Below are 23,384 nucleotides of genomic sequence, written 5' to 3'. Positions count from 1 at the left end.
TCGCCCTCGTCGGCTTGTGTGACCAATCCTTAAGTGCATCAAATTATTTAAATGAAACAATGTTTATTATTGCAAAAGAACACACAAGATAGTACAGACAGAGGCCATTTGGCCCCTCATGACTGCTATGCCATTCCGTGAGATCATGGCTGATTTTTGACCAGAGCACCTCTTTCCAGCATTTAACCCACCAAACTTGATTTGTTTAATAAGTAAAAACCTGTCCTGAATATACGCTTTCCCCGAGCCTCTTGGCTGGACAATTCCAGATGTTCATCGTTTATTGGGCAAATACATTCCTTCTCATCTCTGCATTATTTTGAGATGGTGATCCTCTGATTCAAGGGAGCCTGTCAAGGGGCAGCAGCCTCCCTACATCTACCCTGTTAAGTCCCACAATTTAAAGCACTGGTGTGACCCCACCAGGAATATTGATACAGTTTCTTAGCTATCTAAGCAAGGATATAATTGCAATGGAGTGCGTTCACCAAAGGTCCACCAAAATGGGATCTGGCCCACCAGGAATTGCAGATAGGGTCTATACTTTCCAAAGTTCAAAGGAATGAGAAGTAATCTTGTTGAGACATACAGAAATCTTCATAGAACATAGTACAGCACAGGAACGGGCCCTTAGGAACACGGTTGTTGTGTCAAACATGATGCCAAGTTAACTGAAGTCATCGGCCTGTACATGATCCATATCCCTCTATTCCTTGCACTTCCATATGCCTATCCAAAAGCCTCTGAATGTCACTATTGTATCTACCTCCCCAGGCAATGCGTTCCAGGCCCCTACTGCTCGATATGTAAAAAATGTCACCCATATCTCCATTAAACTCCCCCCTCTCACCTTATCGTTATGCCCTCTAGTGTTGGACATCTGAATATCTACCCTAAATGCCTCTCATAATTTTATATGTTTATCGAGTCTCCCCTCAACCTCCAACATTCCAGAGAAAGCAATCCAAATGTATACAACCTCTCCTTGTAGCTGAAACCCGCTAATTCAGACAGCATTCTGGTAAACCTCTTCTGCATCCTCTCCAAAGCCTCCACATCCTTCCTGTGATGGGGCAACGAAAACTATATGCAAAACTCCAAATGTGGCCTAACCAAAAAGAGCTACAGAGCTGAATCATGACTTCCTGACTCTTGCAATGTCCCTAGCAATGAAGGTAAGCATACCATACGCCTTCTTTACCACCCTATCTACTTGTGCTGCCACCTTCAGTGAGCTATGAACAGACGGCAAGATCCCTCTGCATATCGATGCTGTTACCATCGATGGTCTTGCCATTAACTGTATACTCTTCCTTTACATTCAATCTCCCCATGTGCAAGACCTCACACTTGCTCGGATTTAACTCCATCTGCCATTTCTCCACCCATTTCTGAAACCGATCTCCATACGATAGTATAAAAGTCTTGTGTTTCTCGAATCATACACAGGAGCAGGCCGTTCTTCCCACTGAATGCATGCTGACCACTTGACGCCCATTTACACTCGTTCCATTTTATTCTCCCAACATTCCCCATCAATTTCCCAAGGTTCCACCACTAACCTACACAGTAGGGACAAGTTACCGAGACCAATTAACGTACAAATCTGTACATTTTTGAAATGAGGGAGTAAACTGAGACACCTGGAAGAGACCCACTTGGTCACAAGGAGAATATGCAAACTCTACACACAGCATCCGAGGTCCGGATTGAATTGGGTCTTTGGAGTCGTGAGCGAGCAGCTTTGATCAACTATGAACATATAGAGGGGCAGGTGGTGTTGAGGAACCAGGGAGTCTGCAAAAAGACCTGGACAGGTTGGGAGAGTGGGCAAAGAAGTGGTAAATGTAACACAGGTCAGTTATATCACCTCTTGCTACCAATCACTGCACATTCAAATTCACAAGGACGTTGCTGGGGTTGCAGGGCTTCAATGACGGTGAGGGTTTGGATATCCTGGCCGTGTTTCCACTGGAGCGAAGGAGGCTGAGAGGTGACATGATATAAAACATTATCCGAGGCATAGATAGGCTTGATAGCCAGGGTCTTATTGCCATGGTAAGGGCATCAAAAATAAGTGAGCAGAGGTTAAAGGTATAAGGAGGAAGCATTGAAGGGGATCTGAGGGGAAAGTTATTTTTCCACAGAGAATTGTTGATATCTGGAACTCGCTGCCAGAAGAGATGGTGGAATCCAACAAAATCACTGTGTTTACAAGACACTTGGGCATATTTAAATAGGCAGAGCATATGAAGATCCAGTCCCATTGTGAGTAAATGGGATTCGTGCAGATGGAGAATGTCAGCATGGATGTGGTGGGCCGGAGAGCATTGTTCTGGGCTCTACAACTCTGCGATTATGACTAGTTCCCAGCTTTCCCTGCACTCAACCTCACCGCCAACAGCCCATTCTCGGATCACCATGGCTCTGGACTGCTGGACTATCTCCCAGAGGCTCATCTCCCTCTGTGGTTCTTCCCAGGGCCCCGGAAAAACAGTCTCTTTAATTTCCCAGCTTCTGCTTGACCCCTCGTAAAATGCTTTCACACCAAAAGTCCTATGAAAATATTTATCAGAAAACAGCAGCTGAGCTGATAGTCTTTGCAGCCAATTCTGAACTGATGCTTTGATGGTAGGCAGGCAGAGTAAGTCTGGACCACCAGGGAAAGGGAGCTGATTAAGTGTGAGAGAAACAAAATGAACTACACGGTCGACTGGAAGCAAAGCTATCAGCACAGGTTAATAATGAGACTAATCAAACTACAGGGGTTTTGCACATATTAAACTTACCAAACTCTTTTTAAATCCCTTTCTAATTTAAGTGTCAGCCTGTGCCCAGGGAGTAGCTCTTGCCCTTGATACAGAGGACGTGGGACATTTCATATTCCAAAGATAACACTCCAAACTGATTACAGAAGAGGTGAAGAAGTTGACAGCCTGTTTATGGATGAATAGGAACAATCCCTTGCCAGCACTTCAAGGACAGGAGTTTGCCTCATTCAACAGCAGAGAAATCCCAATAACTATGGTGGCACAGCGGTAGAGTTGCTGCCTTACAGTGCCAGAGACCCAGCTTCAATCCTGAACATGGGTGCTGTCTGTACTAAGTTTGTACGCTCTCCCCATGCCCTGTGTGAGTTTTCTCAGGGATCTCCGGTTTCGTCCCACACTCCAAACATGTACAGGTTTGTGGGTTAATTGGCCTGGTATAATTGTAAATTGTCCCTAATGTGTGTAGGATAGTGTTAGTGTGAAGAGATCGCTGGTAGGTGTGGACTCGGTGGGCCGAAGGGCCTGTTTCCGTGCTGTATTTCTAAACTAAACTGCACTACTTACTAATCACTTTGCTATTGGTGTGCCAATTGGCTGTTGACATTTGCTGCAAAAGAGCAGTTCACCTTAAAGATATTGTAAAAGGTGTTTAATTTGCTGACAGTGTGTACGGTTGGCGTTCTGTCACTTCCTAAAGTCTCTGCTCTGGTCTCACTGTAAGGTGGTGTAATACTCTTTATCCACTGAAACTTACATTGTCATGTGCTATTATTCAAAACACTACCAAATGATGAAGACCATGATAACCATTTTAAACTGTTGTGTAACCAAAAATGTTCCACCCCATTAATAATCCAAATCTTGATTTTTGTAGTGTCCTGTTCTGCTTAGAATGGCTTCTTAAAACACATGAGAATGTATTATGCAACCTGCTTGTGCAAATCTTTATACAGATAACCACAATACTCATGAGCAGGATTTGGAAGAGATTCAATGGAATTGTTTGTAACAGTGCATTGAGCAGCTTTAAGATAATACCTTCAGGTCCCTCTTGGTCAATTAGAATGAATGTGATATTAACCAGTTCAACCACTTGCCAAAACAGTTTTAAACTCTCAGCTGTTGTAGAGTCATGGAGTTCATACATCACGGAAAAGGCCCTTTGGCCTAACCTATCCATGCCGACCAAGCTGCTAGTCCCACTTGCCTGCCTTCTCAGTTCAGCTTTCAAACTGGATCTATTTTAAGCACTAATTTAGACTGATTGGAGCAAATTCAAGCTGTCCTCGCTTAGGACAATGGACAACCTTATAAGAGAAATTTCCTAAAGCTGAATGTTGACCTTGGAATTGTCTACCTCAGGCGGCTAAGATTGCTCAATCATTGAAGGCAGAGATCAATGAGGTTTTGCATCCATGAAAAGGGAAGTGATCAGAGGAATTGGGACCCAAATAATTACATCAAACGAAGAGTTGCCAGAAATGGCATAGGACACACTAATTGCTGTAGTCTTCAGTTTGGATTTCAACCTGAAACATCACCTCCAGAGATATTGCCTGACTCGCTGAGTTACTCCAGCACTTTGTTTTTAATGCAATATTCCAGCATTTGCAGTTCCTTGTGTATGCCAGAAACACCAATAGCTTTGAGGATGGTGAGCATTACAGAGCTTGACAAAAGATAAATAAGAATTTGATGAAAACTGGACAGAGTGTGAGAAACATAAAAATGTTACAATCGTCAAAAGTGACAGGGCAAGTGAGGACAAACGTTGGGCACTGCCAGAGAATGGCAAATTAAAAATGGGAAATAAGGAAATGAGAGAGGAATTGAATTATTTTATGCCTGTTTTCACAGAAGAAGTTGTACAAATATCTGCCAGCTATATTAAACAATCAAGGGTTCAGATCAAATTCAAGTTGGTTTACTGTTGTGTACACCAGGGTGCAATGAAATTCCTTGTTCACATGAAGCTGACAGAGTAAACAGTATACATGGTAATGATAGAGACAACAATTAATGAGGACCGGTGCAAAACAGCAGAATGGTGCATGATTTGTACTGCAATTTGCAGAGAAAAAATACTGAAGTGTAATAATGGAATAACTGAATGAAGTAGTTGAGTTTGTAGCAGCATCTCTGGGAAGCAGTGAAAGAAGCGATGGATTCAGTAGTTTAACAGCAGAATTGATAGGAAGTTGTATGTAGATTGATGATTGATCATTTTTCAATCTCACCAACATCTCTTGTGCTGTTTTTTTAAACTAATCTTTTAGCTCCTCACTCCAGATGGTGGAAGCTATTGTGTTATGTTCCAGGGGTCTATAGATTTTGAAATTATTCATGTGGATTGAAGAATAGCAAAGGTGGCCCAATATTTAAGAAACGATGGAAAGAATAATCAGGAAATGGCTGACCCTATCAGACTCTGTTTTCCCCCTTCTTTGGGACAGTGCATTCCAAAGACTCAGAACTTTCTGAGAGAAAAAAGAAATTACCACTACCGTCTTAGAGGGATATGGATCATAGAAACATTGAAAAATAGGTGCAGGAGTAGGCCATTCGGCCCTTCGAGCCATTCAGTATGATCATGGCTGATAATCTAAAATCAGTACCCCATTCCTACTTTTTGCCCATGTCCGTTGATTCCTTTAGTCCTAAGAGCTAAATCTAACTCTCTCTTGAAAACATCCAGTGAATTGGCCTCCACTGCCTTCTGTGGCAGATAATTCCACAGATTCACATCTCTCTGGGTGAAAAAGTGTTTCCTCGTGTACTGGCAGATCAGATCAGTTTAACTTAGCATCATGTTTGGCACACACATTGCGGGTCAGAGGGCCCATTCCCATGCTGTACTGTTCTATGGTCTGAGGATGAGGAACGCAGGTGAAGATTTGAGAAGCAGAACTGGTCATATTTGTTGGGCATGAACGCAAGAATCATAAAATCAAGGTGTGTGGATGTTGATACAGTTTAACCTTGAATTGCCTAGATTGTGTGATTGAAGTACATCCTACTGCCCCTCGTTACACATGCATTCCCTCCTCATGCCTATTACTTACTGGGCATGCATTTCTTGCCTCAGAATCTCTGCCTTAATGATGTACTCCAGCTGCTATAAATTGATGTGCAATGGCAGGTTGCTTAAATCAACAATATCCGTTCCTTTCTGTGGAGTCATGTGCACAGCTTTTGGTTTCTAATGTGACAGTGGGCCTCATCAAGCACCAGGAATTCTGCACGGTGCAGGCAGCCCACTGTAGGACAAGATCATTTGGTAATCACAGGCAAGCAGTGGCTTTTTCTTGACTCGTGACAGGAAGGTTCAAGCCGTTCTTATGTGTATGAAGGAACTGCTGATGCTGGTTTACACCGCGGAGAGACACACAACATGCTGGAGTAACTCAGTGGGACAGGCAGCATCTCTGGAGAGAAGGAATGGGTGATATTTCAGGTCGCGACCCTTCTTCAGACTGAGAGCCAGGGGAGAGGGAAAAATAGAGATATGGAAGGATACAAAGGGCACGAAAGGTGTGACAGCAGACAGTGGTCAAGGAAATATACAACGGTTCACTGTCGGCTGAGGGTAAGGTGACAACGAGGCGTACAAACAGTAAAATTAATCAGGTGGACAGTGAAACTAGATGGAGAACTAGGGTGCAGGACGGATGGAGAGAGACGAAAAGCAATGGTTACTTGAAGTTAGAGAAATCAAAAATCATACCACATGGTTGCAAGCTGCCCAAGCGAAATATGAAGTGCTGTTCCTTCAATTTGCGTTTGGTCTCACTCTGACAGTGGAGGAGGCCCAGGACAGCAAGGCCAGTATGGGAATGGGAGGGGGAGTTAAAGTATTTAGCAACCGGGAGATCGCTTAGGCCCAGCTAACATTTCCTCGAACATCGTCTTCTTGGATCGTCCTTTTCACTCCTTACATGCTCTTCGTCTGCCTCATCGTAGAGGACTATGGACCAAGTGCTGTAAATGGGACTAATTGGGAAGTGCACCCATTTTTCGTCATGGACTAGTTGGGCTACATGGGCTGTTTCCATGCTGTACAATTCTATGACTCTAGAAAGATTACATACTGTAGGTAAGGAAGTGTTAGCAGGCGGCTGTTATAAGCAGTATACCTTACAAGACAGATACCCTGACAGAGACAGGATGCAGTACTCGTGCCATTGTCACTGCATTGACTGTGTCTGGCTATGTTTCCAGTTATAGAAACTCCAATTAAAAGCACAAAACACACCTAAATACAGATGCAATTGTTTGTTCATACCTGCAGTTGACTGCACTGTAGAATCATAGATCGCACAGCACGGAAACAGGCCATTTGTCCCAACTCATCCATATCCCCATCTAAGGTAGTCCTATGGGCCCACATTTGGCCCTCCTCCCACTAAATCATTTCTATTCATGCGTCTGTCCAAATGTCTTTTAAATGTTGTTCTTGTACCTGCCTCAACTACTTCCTCAGGCAGCTCATTCCACATACCCATCACCCTCTTTGTGAAAAGAATTGCCCAAGACCCAAGGCTTCAGCTGTTATCCATACACCGACATCACACAAGCATACTAAAACACACACGGTTGCTCACACACAGTCTAAACTGCCACAGGAAGGAGGGTGATTGAAAGCAAGCAACTCAAGGCCGATTAGTAAAACATCAATTGTCAGGAATATGCTGGAATCCATTAAAAAGGATGTGATAATGAAAAAACATGACATGATTAAGGAAGGTCAGCATGCTTCCCTGAGAGGAAAATCATATTTAATAAATTTGTTACAGTGGGTTTAAAATTCCAAAAGGTGCCGCGTAGATTACCAGATAGAAAGTGACCCCACAAACGTTTGTCACACTGGGGGTAATGTAGTAGCTTGGATACAGGGTAGGGTAACATAATCAGAGTCAGACAATGGGTCACATTCAGCCTGGCAAGGCTTGATGCTGTGCCAAAAAAAATCCAAACTATATCAATGGTTCAGATAAAGGGATCAAGTGTCTCCTTGTAAAGTATCCTAGTTTACTCGATTTTTTTAATAAAATGGATGACTCCAAAGTGTATGGATAGGCTGAATGAGTAGACAAAGAGATGCAGATGGAGTATATTGAGAGGATTTTTTTTCCACAGAATCTTACGACCTTACGTAGAAGAAGACCATTTTGGCCCATCAAGATTATGCTGCTCGCTGAGCAATACCATCCACAACTAATTCTTCTTCGAGATTCTACCCCTCACCCACAAGATAGCAATAATTTACAGTGGCCGAATTAACCTACTGATCTACAATTCTTTGGGAAGTGGAAGGATACCGGAGAATCAGTGGGAAACCCATGTGGTCATGGGGAGAGCACGCAAACTCCACCCAGATAGCATCGAAGGTCAGAATTGTATCCAGCTCAATGGAGCTGAGGCAGCAGGTGTGTCTGCTCAGGTATGAGGTTGTCCACAATGGTATGAAGAATAGACCACAGAATATTGTTAAAATGGTGTGAGGTAAATACATGGTGATGTTTTGGGATGTCCAAGTTCTCTTGCACAAGAGACACATGGGTTCATTTGTAGTGGAGTAGGCAAAATGTAGAAATAAGTAACTGCGAATTCTGGTTTACGAAAAAAAGGACATAACATGCTGGCGTAGGTCAGTGGGTCATTGGAGCATATTTGGAGAACGTGAATAGATGACGTTTCAGGTCAGGACCCTTCTTCAAACTGATTGTGTGGGTGGGGGGGGGGGAGGGGGACTAGCAGAGAGGAGGAACAGGACCAAGTGTGGCAGGCAAATTGGCTTGGAGGTGAAGATAAGCGAGGAGGGTGTTGCGAGAAGCAGACCGTGGAATAAAGGCCAGAGATGAAAAAAGGTGTAAGACAAAAGGATTGAAGGGTTGCAAATTGTGAAACCAGAGAAAGGAATATAGGTGGAGGAGGAGAGAAGAAATCAATGCGGGTCTAGGTGAAGCCAGGGGAGGTTAGTTGTAAATGCAGCAATAATTCATATGGCACATGGAATGTTCCCTTTCATGCAAAAGGATGGAGTATAAAAGAATGGAGCCTTCTTACAACTGCAGAGAGTATTGGTTGGTCATACGTGGAATAGTGTGTGTAGTTTTGATCTCTGTATTTAAGCACGGATGCGGTTGCCTCAGGCTATGCATATCAAAAATCGATTCTTGGAACAAAAAGTGTTCATCTTATCATTAAAGACAAGGCAAAATTGACCTATCATCCATGAAGTTAAGAACAAGGCGATCTTACTGAAACATATCACGTTCTGAGGGGCGAGACAGGGTGGAAGCTGAGAGAAGGTCTTCACTGCTGGGGAGTGTTTAGTACAAGGGGCATAATCTCTGTTACATTAGATGGAGATAAACAGGAACCTCTTCAGAAACCTGCAAGTCTTTGGAATTCACTGTGGAAGTCGAATCACTGTACGCATTCAAGGCTTGGACTGTGAGATTTTTAGTCTGTGTGAGGATTGGGGCCCATTGTGAACAGGCAGGAAAACGGAGCAGTGGCTTTGCTCTGCCAAGGTACAATCTTATTGAATGCTGGATTGAATTTATGAAAAAAAAATTAATGAACACAATTTTTTACATTTACAGTCAAATAAAACATACCACGATAATGATATGAAGTAATCATCCTTGCATATCCCCTTGGAGACAGCCTTCCAACTGAGCTTACTCCTACGTGTCCACATTTTGCACTCTAGTAGTTTGCTCTCTGCTTGATTGTATTCATGTACAGTCTGATTTCACAGGAAGGCGCTTCAACTAGTTTTCACTGCATCTCAGTGCACTTGGACTCAGTTTATCTCAGGGCAATAATAAACAAATACTAATAAAATTGTTATCCCTTTGGAGCCAGGCAAGGATGGTGACTCCTGGTGCCTGTAAAGCTTCACTACAACCAGTGCATTTATTTGTGATGTTACCGGCCGATACGGCATGCTGCCACCTCTAAAACTGTAAATAGATAAGATTTTCACATCTTTAAAATTATTAATATTACAAAAAGATTACTAATGTTTTAAAATAATATGTATTAATTAAATTAGGCACTCAGGCACTTAAACAAATTAAGCAACTTATAGAACGTAGAACAGTGTGGCACAAGAATAGGCCCTTCAGCCGCATAATGTCTGTGCCAAACATGATGCCAAGACCAATTCACATCTACCGGCATATGATCCATATCCTTCTATTCCCTACATATCCGTATGTCTATCCAAACGTCTTGAACGTGGCACTGTCATATTTGCGTCAGCCATCATCCCTCTTATACTCAGTGCCTCGAAATATGAAAGCAAGCATTGCATATGCATTCTTTGCCACGCTATATTCTTATAGACAATAGACAATAGGTGCAGGAGGCCATTCGGCCCTTCGAGCCAGCACTGCCATTCAATGTGATCATGGCTGATCATTCTCAATCAGTACCCCAACTTATGTTGCCAATTTCAGGGAGTTATGGACTTGGATCCCAAGATCCTTCTGTACATCAATGTTGATAAGGGTCATGACATTACTTGTATATTTTCTTCTTGGAATTAATGATGATGATCACCACAAACGATGATCACCACAAACATCAGCAGCAAGGGACAATATATGTGCCAGCACCTTCGGCTACAAAAAAGAAGCACTGACTCCAACCAACTCTAAAGCTGGACATATGGCTGTGACTGCGCAATTTGGTTTTACAGATGCAGTTACATCCCAATTACAATTACAATTGAGAAGGAACTATTGGCAGCAACAATGAGATCCCAGATCCCACAGAACAAACCTGGAGGCAGAAAGCAGAACTCTGAATGGAACTGACTGAGACTCCACTATTATCCAGATACTTCGGCTGGGATGTTGTTGCTGAGGCGAGCACCGCGTGACCATGAGAAACACTGAGCTCCTGACTTCAAAGTGGGTCCTACAAGACAGTGAGGTTGGACTGCCATGCGGTGACCAAAATCTGATGTGTGCATGCTGGGCAATGCACCGAGCATTTTTAACATACATCATGCATTACAGTGCGGGAACGAGCGCGTGCACACGTATCGACATCAGTGTGGAGTGAGTGTTTATATATGAGTGTGAGTATACGGGTGTGTGCGCGGGTGAATGGGGATGTGTCAGTGTGAGAGTGAATGAGTATGGCTGTGTGTGAATGTTGATCTGTAACTATAAAAACATCAGTGTCACAGTCACACACCCAAGTCACACTCGCAGTCATGCTCATTCCATTGCCCAGCTGATCAAGATCTCACTGTAATTCTTTATAATCATTCACGCTCACACTGTCACATCCACATTCACCCACACACTCACCTGTTTTGCAGTCACACACTTACGCATGCGTATGTATACTCACACATACTCACACTGATCCATGCACACTCACACTGAAGTTGATACATGCACACGCTCATACTCGCGCTGTGCTGCAGATGCATGTGAAAATCCTTGGCTTCTTGGGGGTTGGGAGCTCCCTTGGGAGCTTGGGGGTAAGAGCATGAGGGAGGAGCATGGTGACAATCTGCTGTGGGAGATGGAAGGTCAAAATCAGAAGCTCATCAACTTTCCTGCAGTCAGTTGTGATTCCATGGCCTCACAACATCTTCTCAGCAGAACACGAGAATCGAGAATGATTTGCTTCCACGACAATTTAGTAGCTTCTGAAGATGGTTGATGAGGTCCATTTGGTAACCACGGATGGGTCTGGTGAACGGGTACTTTGAAAGTAATCCTCTCCTTCTGTCCGCTTATCAAGGGCTCCTGGGGTGCAGCTTTGCAATTCTCAACACCCTCACCTTAAACCTTTGCCCTTTAGTTCCTGATTATCCTATCCTGAGAAATAATTTCAGTCGCCCTATCCATTCCCTTCATTATTTTATACACATCAGTAAGATCATCCCTCAGCTTCCTGCATGCTAAGAAAAAAAAGTCCTAGCCCGTCCACCTGCTCCCTATTGCTCAGTCCCTTGAGTCCTGCCACATCCTCGTAAATCTTCTCTGCATTCTTTCCAGCTTAATGGCAAGGTGACCAAAACTGAACACAATACTCCAAGTGTGGCTTCACCAATGTCTTGTACAACTGTAACATAACTTCCCAACTTCTATACTCAATACCCTGACTGATGAAGGCCAATGTGCTAAAAGCCTTCTTCACCACCCGATCTACCTGTGATATCACCTTCAGAGAATTATTTACTTGAACACCTAGATCTCTCTGTTCTACAACACCCTATCATTTACATTCACAGTGCAGGTCCTGCCACGGTTTGACTAGCCAAAAGGCATCACCTCGCCCATCTGAATTAAACTCAATTTACCAATCCTCGGCCCATTGGCCAGCTGATCACGATCTCACCGTAATTCTTTATAATCATCTTCACTGCCTCCGATACAATCTACTTTTACATCATCCACAAAGTTAATAATCATGCCTTGTACATTCTTGTCAAAATCATTGATATAAACCACAAAAAAAGCAATGGGTTCAGCCGCAATTCCTGAGACATGCTATTTATTAGTCACAGGCCTCCAGTCTGAACAAAATCCTTCCCCAACACCCTCTATTTCCTACCAAGGAGTCAATTCTGTATCTGGTTAGCTAGCACTCCCTAAATCACATGCGATCTAACCTTCCAGAGTAGCCTACCACACAGGACTTTATCAACGTTGATGTCCATATAGACTATATCTCTGGCCCTGGCCTTGTAAATCTTTTTGGTAATTTCTTCAAAAAACTCAATCAAATTTGCGATCCTCTATGCACAAAACCAAGCCCATAGAATTGTGGCCGCTTATCCCAAAAGCTTTAACAACTGACTCTTCAGTCACTTGCCCTGTCCAATTCCCTCAGAATATGGAAGAGTAGAGATTTGATGTGAAGAGATTATTTCATCTAATCATAAAATGCACAAAGGCACCAATCTACTCAGGAGTGAAATCAGAAAACACCACTGGGAATATTGGAGCTTCCAAGGTCAAAATAAATATTTTTTTATTGAGGTAAGAAGAAAAGTGCTGAGGAAAAGACATGTATAGATCTACTCCAATGTCTGAGCAGCTTGCTCATGCTTCCCCAAAGACTGACCATATCCAACAAGTGAGGTTGATTATCTGAAGACATGAAAACCAGAGCATCTCCCAACACAAGCAGTGAATTGACAGCAGCAGCTAAATGACAGCACAGCACAACACTGCATATAGAAGAGTCCATGTAAAGCAAATGCATTGGACAATGGTAATGTAGCAATACATAGTTAACGCCTAAATTATACAGTGTGTGTGCTTCTCAATTGCAAAGTAGAAGCACAGCCAGTAGCACGGCGAAGTAGAAGTCACATCTTCCTTCTGAAGTATTTTGCTGGTGCTGAATGAAGTGATTGTTGATTCCATCGGACACATGAAAGTAGCCCATTTCTCACTTGAAATATCGCGCAGGGTAACCCTGACTGCTTATATCTGATTGCTCCATCTTACTGTATACCAGCTACCCGACTCCATAGATGTTTAGCTCTGAGTTCATGCACCACGGCAAATTCATTTCAGTAACGTTAGTGGATATCATAGAAAAGACTGCCACAAACTCACGCAGGCCTGAAAGAAAAATAAATTTGAATTTCAAGTATCTATTTACGTGTACCTCATTCTGAAAGCACACTATTGGTATTTATTGTGAACACATCCAAGTGCAATTCCTTTGTCGACCATTGTGTTGACAGCTAAGCTTGCACGGTAATCAATAATCTTTTGTTAAGCTTAAAATTATTCAACTGACTTTGTTGGTGAGCTGCAACTACTCCCTTCCACAACCCATCTTCAGCCAAAACGCTTAAAATGGACTGTGACCAGACTCACTCGATTGCAGAGTATCCTTGGTTGCTAAGCAACATGACCCTGAGAGTGTAGAATAGGTCAGGGCCTGGTCAAAGAATGTGTTTGGCCTGTACAGGTAGTTTTGATTCATTGCTGTTACCTTCCACAACCGTCATACAAAGTTGGCCCTGTTTTATGTTCTGCATTCATTAACTCTTGCCCCACTCTTGTGTTATTTTAAACTGATTAACAGATGCATTAAAAACAGGAATTTGTCAGATCCTGTTAACCAGAGCAGTGAAAATAGAGCTCAGAGTAAATGGGACTCTGGTCTCCAAAAGCACTAATTAAATTGTCACTCATGAATATCAGGTTTTTTTTTTAAGGGAAGATACACTCATGTAAAATCAATGTAACAGGTGAGAGAAGGCCTCTTCATTTGGCAGGGATCATTCATTACTGACACTGAAATGCTTGTCAGCACCTGTTTGAAACACGAGTTGATCTCCCACATGAAGAGCCGAGGCCAAGTCAAACATGCAGGTGAGCAAGCCTGGAAGTGGTGGCATTGATGGGGGTGGGATGAGACTGCTGTAGCTTGTATTTCCTTTACAAATTCCTGCAAGCACATGGAATTGAATCATCCTGTAATTATAGTGTCCGTTGTTCCTTTGTATTGCGGCTCACGTTAGGAGATACACAGAGACAAAGCGACAGGCAGCCAAAACCTTAACTGAAGACAGTGGTTGTTAACTAAACAGAAATGCCTGGTATAATATAATAACCTATAAAGGTCACGTCACACGGTCAGGCAGGAGATACAGAAGCCTGAAGTCCTACACTACCAGGTTCAGGAACAGTTACTTTCCCTACGACGATGAGGTTCTTGAACTTAGTTTCGAGATACAGCGCGGAAACAGGCCTTTTCGGCCCACGCCGACCAGCGATCCCTGCACATTAACAATATCCTATACCCACTAGGGACAATTTTTACATTTACCAAGCCAATTAACCTACAAACCTTTACGTCTTTGGAGTATGGGAGGAAACCGAAGATCTCGGAGAAAACCCACGCAGGTCACGGGGAGAACGTACAAACTCCGTACAGGCAGCACCCGTAGTCGGGATCAAACCCGGGTCTCCGGCGCTGCATTCGCCGCAAGGCAGCAAATCTACCGCTGCGCCACCGTGCCGCCTCGCACAACTTTAATCCTCGGCACTAGAACACAGCAGAACATCGCTACCATGGACTCGTTTTCTATTTGTGTTTTATTGTGAATGTTTTACTTGCACAGTCTTTTTCTTTTCACACACTTGTATAATTTATAAATAATTGATGATCTGTGTGTTGTCTGTGTGTGTGATGCTGCTGGAAACAAGATTTTCATTGTGCCTATACCTCACCGAACCTGTGCATATGACAAGAAAATCGACTTGACATTTGATGATATACTCCCCTATTTATACATGTATGCAGCCTGCTCAGCAGGTAGCACCTTCCTGTGGAACTTGACCTCCAACAATCCAAGTTTAATAATTGCTATGGCACCTTCTGCACAGATCAACACTGACTCTGAGGTTAGCCACAAAAAGCTGGAGTAATTCAGCGGATCAGACAGCATCTCTGGAGAAAAGAAATAGGTGACGTTTGAGGTTTGTTGTCAGCACTCTGTTCTGCCCTCACACTGGCTGCTAATTCATGACACTCACTAGTCAACTTACTGTGGGAGGTTCATCATCAGAATGCGCAGGATGTCTCTCAGTCACCAAAAGCAAACCTCCGCCTGTCCTGGAAATGGGAAAAGGATCTGATGCTCAAATTACCTCAACTTTCATGGCTTCCTGAGAGGGATTTGCTGTTCATGCTTCAAAGGGAACTGCAATGTGCAAGAGGAGAGGAGGTTTGAAAAATCTCACAAGGCCAATAAATACATGTCAGCAGAATCCAGGTCTGATGATAGAAGTGCCCATTTATAGCACATTTGGAATCAGCAGGTTCAATTGAAAGAGATGGAATCGAGATGAAGAAATTATATCCGATCGAGATAAGAGTGCGCTAATCGTGTCCAACTACTGCTGAATTGGAGATGTCTGCTTCTAAACATTGCTAGCATTATACGGCGTTGTGGCACAAGAGGTTGAGCTTGTTAAAATGCCTCCTTTAAGACAAATCAATAAGACTAATCTGCGTGCCAGCACCGTTTGAAATGGACATAAAAGACAAACAGGATTGTGGGGGGGGGGGGGGGGAAGAATTGATTGCTAGAACTACATTCTGTGTTGGGATAATGATCTTACACAAGAGCAGCAAAGATGGAGGATTGTACATGGACATTTATTCACAAAGTGCTGGAGTAACTCAGAAGCTGATTAAAGAGAGCTGGCATAATTTTGTGTGTAGGAGATCGTGTCTTACAAATCTGATTGAGTTTTTTGAAGAAGTAACCAAAAAGTTTGATGAGGGCAAAGCCATAAATGTTGTCCAAATGGACTTCAACAAGGCATTTGGTAAGGTAGACACAATGCTAGAGTAACTCAGCGGGCTGGGTAGCATCTCTTAAATTGCATGGGATCCAGGAAGAGCTAGCAAAGTGGATAGAGAATTGGCTTAATGGAAGGAAGCAAAGGGTGATGTTAATTTTCTGACTGGAGGCTAGTAGTGTGCCTCAGGGATTGGTGTGGGCCCCATTGCTGTTTGTGGTTTACATCAATGATTTGGATGAGAATGTACAAGGCATGATCAGTAAGGTTTGTAAGTGACACTGAAGCGGGTGGTATCATAGATAGTGAAGATGGTTATCAAAAATACAGCAAGATCAGTTGGGCAAGTGGGCTGAGGAATGGCTAATGGAGTTTAATGCAGATAAGTGGGAGGTGTTGCATTTTGGAAATTCAAAGCAGGGCAGGACCTTCACAATGAATGGCAGGGCCTTGGGGAGTGTTGTAGAGTAGAGGGATCACGGAGCGCATGTACATGGTTTTTTGAAAGTAGTATCTCAGGTAGATTGGGTTGTCAAAAGTGCTCCAGTACATTGGCCTTCATAAGTCAAGGTACTGAGTATGGATCAAAGACCCCCAAAATATTGCTGAGAGTTGTGGATGCTCTTGTGGATGCTGCCCAGTCCATCACACAAACCAGCCTCCCCCACCCTCCATTGACTCCACCTACATTACACACTGCTTCAGTGAAGCACCAACATAATCAAGGATCAATCACACCCCAGTCATTCTCCCTTTTCCCCTCTCCCGTCAGGAAGAAGGTACAAAATCTTGAGAGCGTGTACCAGCACATAGTTATCAGACTATTGAGAGGATCTCTCATATGCCCCGGATAAATTCCCGACCTCCCAATCTACATTGTGTGGCCTTTGCACTTCTTTTTATCTGTACTTCCTGTGGCTATGATACCCAAACAGTCTTTCCAGGTGAGGCAGAGGTTCACCTGCACCTCCTCCAACCTCATCTATTGTATCCGCTGTTCCAGATATCAACTTCTCTACATCGGCGAGACCAAACGCAACACCTTCGCTCAGTCTGCCTTAACCAACCTGATCTCCTGGTGGCTCAGCACTTCAACTACCCCTCCCACTCCCTGTCTGACCTTTCTGTCATGGGCCTCCTCCATTGTCATTGTGAGGCCCACTGCAAATTGGAGGAGCAGCATCTCATATTTCACTTGGGCAGCTTACACCCCAGCGGAATGAACATTGATTTCTCTAACTTCAGATAGTTCCTCTGTCCCTCCCTTTCCCCTCCCCCTTCCCAGTTCTCCCACTGTCTTCCTGTCTCCCACTACATCCTATCTTTGTCCCTCCCCCTCCCCTGACATCAGTCTGAAGAAGGGTCTCGACCCGAAACGTCACCCATTCCTTCTCTCCTAAGATGCTGCCTGACCCGCTGAGTTACTCCTGCATTTTGTGTCTACCTTCGATTTAAACCAGCATCTGCAGGTTTTTTTCCTATACTATATTCTCTGTTTCCTTTCTTTTTAGCACCACCTGTTGTACTCGCATTTGATATGATTGTACTTATGTATTGTATGACTTGCCTGGTCCGTGCAAAACAAAGATTTCCACTCTATCTCCGTCCGTGTGACAATGATAAACCTACGCCAATACCAAAGTTACAATTACCATCAACTATGTTTCTATTTTGTAGACAATGAAGACATTAAAGCCCCAAAGAAACATTGCCCATCAGCATTTTATCTTCATTTTATATTTCTTATTGGTCATTGGTTATCCTCAATTGTAACAGAGGCTGGAGATGCCGGCCATTCATATGACTTGTATCTTTTCCCAAGCAGTGTGACTGCCAGAACTTTTGAACAACACATTCTGGTCAAATTCTTTCCTACATTTAAACTAGTGACTTGCATGAAGCTGAATCTATTTCCCCGTTGTAAGTTCAGCAGCCGTGTGGCAGAAACTCCACAGAAGTACTTTTGATAATGCTGAGCAACAGCTATGAAGAAGTTCTTGGCTGAGTCCCAATTCCATGTGAGATGAACTCACATTTAATTAATAATATTTTAAAAAAATTAAGAGAGTTGACTTCACTTGTGCTTCCCGTCCATCATAATGCCATTATGTCTTACATTTGTCAGGTCCATAAAACTTGTGCTGCTAACCAGCTATTAATGGGACAACTTGTTCTTTCAGTTTATGATGTGAAAGCAACCCAATACTGCCAGATTTACACCTTCGGTGAAGCTGGATTCACCAATTTAAGAATTGCACTGAATGTCACAAATCAAACAAAAATCTACGAGTCATTCAGCCATTATTTCATTAATTCAGGTTATGACAAGGTTAGTTCATTAATTAATTAGGGCAGTCGTACCATACAGAAACAAGTTGTTCACAATGTCTTTGTCAACCATTAAGAGCCTATCCATACTAATCCCATTGGCCAACACTTGGTCTGTAACCTACTGTGCCTTCATGATTCAACTGCCCGTTCAGTTACTTCTTACATGTGAGAGACTCTTCCTTCACCAGACAGTGTACTTCAGATTCCAACCACATTCTGAGTAAAAATATATCTTCAGATCCGCACTAAATATCTTACACCTACCTTAAACCAATGGCCTCTGGTCTCAGACAACTCTCTTAGATAGGTTTCTTACGATCTACCTTTGACGTCTTAATTAGGAAATGCATGAATGGAAGAATCTAGCATGTATGCACTATTCCATGGACACCATTAACCACAGTTTAAAAAAAATACGAAGAGTAAAAATAAAATTCTCAACCTCTTCCAGATTTGGAATTTCAGAGATCCTACTCAGAGGCAACTCCACACACATCTTCTCGGAAGACAAGAGGTTTACGGAAAAGATGAGTATGTTTAATGCTGTAACCTCCACACACTCAGTACTTTTTAATAAGGCATATTGATAGTCCTACAATTGATTCCATTCTGCTGGCTTTGCTTGACATTACTAAATGGCTTTTGTTTTGTTGGTTCCTTACTCATTTTGTGTCCCTCAGGATTATACAGCAATGACCTTTCCTATCCTATTCTCTTCTATTCTACTGCTTTAAAAATAGTTTCTTGGCCCTCAGCACAAACATTCATTCTACATCAGGTTGCAAGAAGTGACAATAAAGTTAATTAAGGGAAGAGCATGCACAGTTGACCAGGTTTCTTACTTCTGCGTCTGTCCTTTAAATGATGCCAAAACTGCACCCAATTATTCAGTTAACTAATTAACAACTAACAAATCTCACCATCAATTGGAAATTTCATTTCACTGCAACAAATTCCAGCTCTTCCATGATATCAGCTTTTGCTTGCTGCTGTATCTTGGGTGGAACAAGATACTGCAGCTTTAATGAGGAGAAGAAACAGATGAGACTGATGAAATGATGAAACAAGGAACTGCAGATGCCAGTTGAAAAAAAGAAAGTCACAAAATTCAGGAGTAAGTCAGTGGTTCAGTAGCATCTCTGGAGAATGTTTCGGGTCAGGACCCTTCCTCAGATTGATTATGGGTGGTGTGGGGTAGAAAGCTGGAAGAGAGAAAGAGGAGGGCAAAACCTTCATAGGTTAATACAGATGAAGGAGGGTTTTGATGGGCTAGATGGTTGGACAAAAGCCAGAGACGAAAAGACAGAAGGTGTGAGACAAAAGGATTGAAGAGTTGTGAATCATGAAACGAGAGGAAGGAATGTAGATGGATGGGGAGGGGTTGGGAAAAATAGGTGCAAGTCCAGGTGGGCCACAGGGAGAGGGGGGGGGGGGGAGGGGAAGGGAATGAGGGAGGTGGAGGGGGTTTATGGCTCCAAAAATTGGAAAATTCGATGTTCATACCGTTCATTCGGTTGTCATAAGCTACCCAAGCTGAATATGAAATGCTGTTCCTCCAGTATGCATGTGGCCTCACTCTGGCAATGCGGAGGCCCAGAACAGAAAGGTCAGCATGAGAATGGGAAGAGGAGTTAAAACGGTTAGCAAACGGGTGATCCATTAGGTTCTTGGCAGACCAAGCGCAAAACCGAACACAGCAGCCACTTTGTACACAGCAAGAACTCACAGGTAGTAATAAAATAATGAAATTACCTTTGAATATTTGTTGAGGAATATATTGGAGCAGGAGAAGGAGTGAGGGCAATCTTTCCAATTTAAATAGTTCCCTCAGATCTTAAATGACCATCCAATAGTGCGGAACAGGCTTAGATATTACTTACATTAAAAATGGCTGTATAATCGCTCAGTACTCCTGCACAATGCCAGACTCACTGTTGGTTTCATCACAAGTCTCTGGACTTGCCATATCAAAACTTAATCAATCCCTGATAGACACAAAATGCTGGAGTAACTCAGCAGGACAGGCAGTATCTCTGGAGAGAAGGAATAGGTGACATTTCAGGTTGAGACCCTTCTTCAGACTGATGATCTCTGAATCCCTCTCTGCTCTTACACTGTGCTTTCTGAGAAGCCTTCTCACTGCCCAGATCTCCCCACACATAGATATCAAACAAGTCATGCAGTGCCTCTTGCAGGTATGGATGCAGTGTAATGTGTCCATGATCACTGTCCCACTTTACCAGGCCACTGACCAGACTGGGTTGCTGCCAGCGCCAGGTTCCAGAGGGAGCTCCAATCCGAAAACATCCAAACCCTTCTTGGTTCTAAGTAGTACGCAAGTGGGAATTAAACAAAAAGTATTCTCCATTGGGGCAACACAGTAACACAGCTGGTGCAGAGCATCAATCTAGGTTAGATCCTGACTTTGGGCACTATCTGTTTGGAGTTTGCATGTTCTTGCTGTAATTGTGTAGATTTCCTCTGGGTGTTTCTGTTTCCTCCCACATCTCAAAGAATTATATGTTGGTCAGTTAATCCACCAGAGTTAGACGCAGAGAGTTATACAGTGCACACAAAGATCCTTTGGCCCAACTCGTCTGTACCAACCAAGATGCTGATCAACAGCAATCCCATTCGCCTGCTTTTGACTCAAATCCCCCAAAACCTGTCCTGTCCACGTACCTGTGCTAATGTTCTTTAGATGGTTTAAGATTTTTGTGAAGATTGGAACTGAAGCCAATATTCTGAAACAACTCCTCAGGATACAAGGGCTGATGAATAAATTGGCTACTTTGCAGACAAAGGAATTTGTTAGGCTATTCATAGTTAAACATCTTGAAAAGGGGCTCCCAACTAAGTTAGGAGAGACCGTTGAATACCCTCAATGATTGCGTTAGCCAGTTTCAAAGAACCAGCAACGTAGAAATAGAAATAGTTCCTGCATTGTGTGGACAGTGGGGTGTGGTGGGTTCTGTCTGTCTGTGTAATGTTTATGATGCACTTTATGTTTCATTTCTGGTGGTGATGTGTTTGATGGGTTAAAATACCTCAGCAAGGAATTTAATACACAAGCACAATAACCAGTACGGTTCAAAGCACCCAGAGGAAATAAAATCTGGAGCTGTTTCTATCCCATATCTTACATTTTATTAATCATTGTATTTCAGTGGCTGGTTTTGTATTTACGTGTTCATCTGCTAAAACGTTTCAAAATGTTTGTCGTAATGAATCGTCATTTCACCACAAAAGGACGCAGAATGCTGGAGTAATTCAACGGGTCAGGCAGCATCTCTGGAGAACATGGATCGGTGACTTTTCGGGTCGGAACCCTTCTCAACGTATTTTGGTGCATTGAGACACACTCTTCAGTGGGAATGGATTTTGAGCCAAAGGATTCCATGCTCCCACTCAACCAGAGCCCTTGAGCAAGTCGACAGTAAGAGCAGTAACTGTTTGAAATGAAATGTCCACAATAGAAAAACACTGAATTATAAGCCCAACAGAAAAGCCTGTCAGGTGTGTGTGTAAGGGTGATGTAATGTGGATAATGCATTCCTAAAGTGCTGACACTCACCCCACACTGAGTCATTTAGCAGAGAAGGGATTCAATCTTTGGCATGTTAATATCTGTTTGGACTGAATGCCTGCAGGCCAGTATTAACCTCCATTTAGGTGACGCTGCTGGTATCTATTATTGTGTGGGTTGATTTTACTTTCCAGCTGTGTACATCCAGAGATACGCCACTTCACCGCAATATATTCATAATACTCGGACTTGGAAAAGATTATCCACCCCCATGAAGTGACAGTCTGCATGCGTTCTGTAGCTTGAGCAGAGGAAGTAGTTCTTGGCAAAATGCAGGCACTCCCCTACTTACATAATAGGCAACTTACGTAAACTCGCACTTACGTAAACTATTCACAAGAGGTGGTCTCATTTTCCTGCATGGCCGGTGTTATTGCAACAGGAGGAAGGCGAGGGCTTCCAGCCCCCCACTTCACAGATATAAAAGCATCGCCCATGCTCACTGCTCTTCCAGTTTCAACCCCACACTGGGATGGTGAAGGAGACAGTGGAGAGCAGACCTCCCAACCCTTCCTAACGTAGCATAAATTTTCGCTTTCTTATTCACCTCACATTTTTCTACAAAGCACATGCCTCGCCGCTCACTCTGCCCCTCGCCCCGCCACTCGTCATTGTATATGCCTCACCGCTGACCTGGTGACGCCACTGGCCTGGCCTGGCCTGGCCACTGGCCTGGCCTCACTGCTGGCCTCACCTCGACATTGGCCCAGCCGCTCCTTGCCGCTAGCCTGCCGCTCGCCGCTGGCCTGGCCTCGCCGCTGGCCTGGCCTCGCCGTTGGCCCGGCCTCGCCGCTGGCCTTGCCGTTCGCCTGGCCTCGCTGCGTAGCGTGACGCACGATGATGTTGAGAGGGGATGGGGTGGGTGAATAGGGAGGGTGGTGTTGGGGTGCAGGGGAGATGGGGAAGGAAGGGGTGGGGGGAGTGGTGGCCAGGGGGGGGGGGCGCGGAGGAAGGGAGGGGGAGGGGAAGTGGAGAGGGGAGTGGGGGTGGGATTGGGTGGGTGGAAAGGGGGGGAGTTGGGGGAGAGGAGTGGGGGTAGAGTGGGGGGGAGGAGGGTGGGGGGAGGGGAGTAGGAGTGGTGGAGGGGCGTGGTGGTGAGGGGAGGTGAGTGGGGGTGGGGGGGTGGATAGTCAGGGGGGATGGGGGGGGGATGGATCGTTGTGATTTGCTGTTGAATACCACTGGAGCAAGTATGTCTTCAGAGAAACTAGGTATGTGCAGTTTTAAATGAAACTCTTTGTTCATAACTTAGTCATACATTTTATGACCATTGTTCCTTTATTCAATACCAAGAGAATTGGAATGTGTAAGGAAAAAGCAAAATAGAAAAAACAAAACAAAACAATTTTTTCTTTGTGTTTTAAAAAGTATTTCTGTTCAATAACCTTT

The 23,384-nt window shown here is 43.6% G+C and overlaps 1 protein-coding gene across 2 annotated transcripts in view; it reads right to left on the bottom strand.

Moving 5' to 3' along the window:
* The window catches only part of LOC144599564 (ephrin type-B receptor 1), a 424,097-nt gene that overhangs the window by 275,705 nt on the left and 125,008 nt on the right, over positions 1-23,384 (bottom strand). Inside the window, exon 2 of one of the 2 annotated variants that reach the window (XM_078410600.1) lies at positions 19,913-19,986. The exons of the other annotated variant lie outside the window; for it this stretch is intronic. The gene's annotated coding sequence lies outside the window, so the exon portion shown is untranslated. The remainder of the gene's footprint in view (positions 1-19,912; positions 19,987-23,384) is intronic. 2 annotated transcript variants of the gene reach the window in all.

This window comes from Rhinoraja longicauda, chromosome 13 (assembly GCF_053455715.1).
Source record: "Rhinoraja longicauda isolate Sanriku21f chromosome 13, sRhiLon1.1, whole genome shotgun sequence".
In the NCBI taxonomy this organism is placed as follows: Eukaryota; Metazoa; Chordata; class Chondrichthyes; order Rajiformes; family Arhynchobatidae; genus Rhinoraja; species Rhinoraja longicauda.
Note: the sequence above shows the minus strand (reverse complement) of the source record. Positions and strands in the feature narration are given on the sequence as shown.